This window comes from Ambystoma mexicanum, chromosome 3p, assembly GCF_040938575.1.
Source record: "Ambystoma mexicanum isolate Mex_15411 chromosome 3p, UKY_AmexF1_1, whole genome shotgun sequence".
Taxonomy (NCBI): domain Eukaryota; kingdom Metazoa; phylum Chordata; class Amphibia; order Caudata; family Ambystomatidae; genus Ambystoma; species Ambystoma mexicanum.
This window is the reverse complement of record NC_090925.1, coordinates 770,820,276-770,825,575: the sequence shown is the minus strand read 5'-3', so window position 1 is coordinate 770,825,575 and position 5,300 is coordinate 770,820,276.

Genomic DNA, 5,300 nt, shown 5'->3' with positions numbered 1-5,300 from the left:
CCTTGTTCCTCTCCGCTACAGGTACCGGTTCTATGGCACCTTTCTCTAGCAGGTCCAAAATTTCCTGCAAGAGGAGCGGATCTGGAGCTTTCTGAGAGCTGATCCCCGGTGGATGACTCTGAGGTATACGTAGGAAAGGCAGGCAGTAACCTTGGGCAACTGTTTCCAATGCCCAAGCATCTGACTTGATAGCCTGCCATACCGCCAGATGTTGAGTCAACCTGCCTCCTACAGGTGTCCTGTGAGGGAAGTCCTCAGAGTGGTTTTGGGGCGGCTGATGCAGATGCCGATGGTAAAGAGGCAACTGCTGTTGCTGCGGCTTTTGAATATCTACCCCGTCCACCTCGGGTAGTTCTTCTTTGTCCCCTTTGAACCGGTCGTCCTCTACCTCTTCCGAATGCGGAGTAGAAGCGAAAGGACTTGCCCCTCGCAGAGGTTCCTGTGGGACGAAAAGGAGTCTGACGGATTGCAGCTCCTAGGGATTTAGCTGCTGCTTTTGAAGTTTGCAGTTTCTCTAAACTGTCATCCGCCTTTTTCCCGAACAAAGAGCCATCGAATGGCATGTTCAAGAGTCTGGCTTGCACATCTGGGGCAAAACCAGACTTTCTCAACCAAGCGAATCTCCTGGTTGATGTACTTGCCGCCATTGCTCTGCTGATACTGTCAGCCGAATCAATGCCCGTCTGGAGGGATTCGCACATAGCGGCTTTACCGTCCTGTATAATATTCAGGAACGCATCCCTTTCTTCTCCCTCCGGGATGCAGTCAGCCGCTGTAGAAGCACACTCCCAAAGTGTATGGCTGAACCTAGCAAGGGTGCAAGTAGCATTCACAGATTTTAATGCCATGCTACATGCTGAAAAGACTTTCTTTGCCATAGCATCATATTTCTTATCGTCCCTGTCCTGTGGGACGGTAGGATAAGCCGTCTTGACATCGGTAGAGGATGCTGCCTGTACCACAAGACTTTCTGGGGATGGGTGTTTAGACAAAAACTCCGGGTCTGTAGAAGATACCCTGTACTTTGTAGACAGTTTTTTATTTACTGCTGGTACGACATCTGGGGTTTCCCAGTTTGTCATGATCTTCCTCTGAAGAGCTTTATGAAAAGGCACCACAGGATCCTCCTGTGTGCCTTTGTCAAGAATATCTGTGAGGTCATCTTGTTGGAAAGATTGTGAAGGTGCAGACCACCCCATGAACTCTGTGATCCTGGCCATTAAGGCTCTATAGGGGGTTTCAGCATGCTCCCCCGGGTCTGGCCTAGCAAACTCCACCTCAGGGGAAGTGTCTAATCCACTTGCCTCATGTAAGGAATCATGAAGATCCTTTAACCTGCGTTCTTCAGAGGAAAATTCCTCTCTAATTGGGGTTACAGGTCCCTGCAACTCAAATGTGTCTTCCTGTTCAGACAATTCACCCTCTTCCAAGATTGAGGACATAGTTCTCAATTGTTCTGAACTCATAAAGGGAGTAAATCCCATTTCCAAGGCAGAGGGTGCCGAACTTGTCATTATCGGCCTCGAAAACGTCGATGTCGTCGACGCCGACGTCGAAGGCTTCGAACGTGGCGTCGAAAACAAAGGCGGAGGCCTCGAAGACCTCGACAGAATTGGAATTCTACTCGACAATCTCGAAGCCATCGACGTCGAGGACCTGGGGATAGTCACTGGGTGTGTCGTAACCGTGACTTTTCTTGGCGTCGATGCCGGTGTCGAAGCTGGCGTCGAGTCGACAGACCCATGTGTCGAAGGTCCCTTCGACAACGGCGTCGAAGACACCGACCTCGGCGTCGACGGAACCCTCGTCGACGGCGTCGACAGAACCTTCGAGGAAGGTTTGGAGGTCATAGTCCTACTCGAGGGTTCGAGACGCGCTCGAGAGGTTTCCTTCGCCGGGTACTGCGACTCGCTGCGTTTTTGACCTTCGGGTCTTTCGACCAGAGCATCGCTCTCGGCAGTCTTCGAGGGGGTCAAGGCCGCTTTCTCGAAGACGCTCATCATATTTTTGCGGAATTCCTCCCATTCAGCCCGGGAACTATGTTTTGTGGGGCAAGGGATTCTTTTTGGCGAAACAGAGGAAGAGGAAGACGGAGAAGGGGATCTTCGACGTCTCCTCTTCGAGTGCTTCGATCTCGAGGAGTGATGGGACCCACTCCGAGACCTGGAGCGCGAATGGTGACGAGGAGACGAGTGTCTCGACTTTGTCGACGAAGAAGAAGCTTTAAAAGTCTTACCTTTCTCCAGCTTCCCCCTACGCTCCTTCAGGGCCTTAGCTGTCATGGACATACAGTCCTCGCACTCCGAACAATGGTGTTCAGCTCCCAAACACCACAGACAAGCTCTGTGACCCCACAATCTCGGCATTTTTTGAAGCCGGATCGAGGAGTTGTCGGTTCCGACGAGGAAGCCATCGAGTACGGATCGAATAACTCGAGGTAACTAGGTATTAATCTGACAAGAACTGAGCAACGGTATTCCGAGGCACTGAGTAAGCGCGGAAAAACGGAACTGAGCAACGGACGCTGCGCGCGGCCTTTATAGGCAGGATGACGTCGATACGGCGGCTGTCGAGGGACATCGACTCGGAGGATGTCGACGCGCAGCGCCCTCTAGAGAGAGAAAAAAATTTCCGAGGCCAGCAGAGCTGGAAGGAGATATCTAAGATGAGGAATTCGTCGGAGGACACAATCCCTTCGAAGATAAAACAACTCACATCTGTCACTACCCTAATGATGATTGCCTGTGCTTAAAGCCATGTCCTGTGAAAACAGGTGAATGAGGCCTCCGCTTCTCCAGGCCAACTGGATCGATTGGCCTAAGCGATCATTCCATATTGCGCCACTACACAGGATGCCAAACACTTGTAGGATACTGATAAAGCGATGCCACCTCTCATGTCTAAGGCTTTGCTATTGGGAGATGTGGGTGCAACCTAGCCTGACAAGTGTGCTTCTTCCCCACACCATCTGTCTACTCATTGCATGAGGCAGAGCAGTATGCTTTATTCACTGGTTATCCTCTTTGACATCCCTACCTGATTTTAGTGTTTCCAGGTTCTGAATTTGTCTGGCACCTTTAGAGAAAGATGGCACATTTTTTTGTTTTGTTATTGAAAACACTTGCTTGTTATTTGTTTTGTACAATCGCCTGCCCTGGCACCAGAATGCAAGTATATAGGCCACCAGACTCCTAGTTGAAAACACACACACCCCCCACCCCCAACCCATCACGTAGTCTTGCACCTACAGTAACTGTTGCCTTCACATGCCTCCTTAGTCTGCAGAGTAAATAACATAAGCTTGCACATGTCTGCCAATAATGTGGCCATCAATAAGGTGCCACCCAGGCCTCCCAAGCACTCAAACACACTTAACAAAGTAAACCATCTCACGTGTGCATGGTCTACACCCATCACACAGTTCTACTGATTAGTTTTAAATGGATGGAAACCATTTCACCTATTCAGGTATGTAGGTGGCCAATTCACGTCCTCTCAGCTGACACTGGCTTAGTTAGTATTATCCACCAAGAAATAATTCAGTACTTGATTTGACAACAAAGCTGGCACGCTGGGCAACAAGGCTGCAGTGAGGACAGATTTGGAGTGGATTTCATCTGTTCAGGACAGAATTGTTGGTACATATAATTTTGGATGACTTGGCAGAAGGGCATAGACTGATCATCAACACGATGACAGTTAATAAAGCAGGGGGGACACTGGCATGACTGATAAACGGGGAAAACTCCATCTTTAGGTCATATAATGAGCCCCTTTACATCCAACAGATTGAGTGCACCAGTGAGTGCTGTTTGCCTGGGGAAACTGCTCCTGTGACTTGTGCGTCCACGGTGCTGCGGTAGTTGAATTAAGTGAAATCACCTGTAGAACCACTGGCCAAGCCACCACGCCACCGGCAGTGAACAAATACAGCTGTGCGCACGCACACCGATCGAGTGCACCAGTGAATGCTGTTCGGCTGGGGAAACTGCTCCTGTGACTTTTGTGCATCCACAGCGCTCACGGAGGTATTTGCCTTACACCGATGGTGGACTGGATTGTGGACTATTACTCACTTGACATCTACAAGTGATACTTATATTACCTTTTTTTAAAAATCTAATTGAATTAAGTGAAATCGCCTGTATAACCACTGGTCACACCCCCACACCACCGGCAGTGAACAAATAAAGCCATGCGCATGCACTGATCGAGTGCACAACTGAGTGCTGTTCGCGGTGTGCGTGGAGTGAATAGTGGACCCCCAGTTTTATTATTAAATTTTTTCCCCCTGTTAAATCACGTTACTTCAGTGACATTTGTCCAGCATGCCTGCTGTTAAAAAAACGTTATCAACTACAACGTAGTAACGCTAAACTGGCCTGTAAGCATTCTTGTGGAGTCCTGGCAGGGAAAAAAACGCTCAGTAGAAGGATAAGAACATAGGTTTGTGCTCCTACCGAGGGAATGATACGGGGAGTGCTTGAAGCCATATGGGGGAAAAAAGAGGGGATCCTTCTATGGCCCAAGACAAGATAACTACCTACCTCAAACCAGTTGTCAAATGAGGTAGTGTTGCCTCGTGTGTGGAGGTAGAAGCTCATTCAAGAATTGAGGACCCATATAACATTGATCTATCGGAGGTAGACCCCATTGATGATAATGCGCTTTTGAATATGGTTATAAACCTAAAAAATCAGATGGTTGTTGTACAGTCAGATGCTCCAACTGTGGCTGATTAAGAAACACAATGGCTAAGAATGTCATAAGCAAACATATAATACAAGATGAAGTAACTGAACGTAGTTATTACAAGCAAATAGGGTACCAACATAGGGGGGTATGTGGAAGAGGTTCTGGCAGTCTGGCTGGCTCTAGTAAGGTGTGTCATTGGTGATGAGCCAATTTTTGTGCCTTTCTTGAATTTATAGAACGTCTGTAAAGATTGTTAACACAAGTCCTAACATGGCTCAAGCAATAAATAGGAAACACCTACCTTATTCTCTCTCTCGGGAATTCTAATCCTCAGAGTATGATGGAAGTGAGGAAATACCTAGAAATCCCTCAGCAAACCGGAACCAGACTGTCCAGCCGGCGGTGAGACCTCCAGGGAAAACCCCCGTAGGGGAAAAAACCCTGCGCCGAGCTGCTAGAGTTCAAGGTCTCCTGTAAACAGCTCCCTGGATGTGGTCGGGGTGACCGCTCTCTCAATGTTGTATAGGTACTTCTCTGGATCAGTAAGGGCTAGGAGTATCCAGGTAAACAGAAAAGAGAAAATAAGAACCAGAGAAAAGGTACTA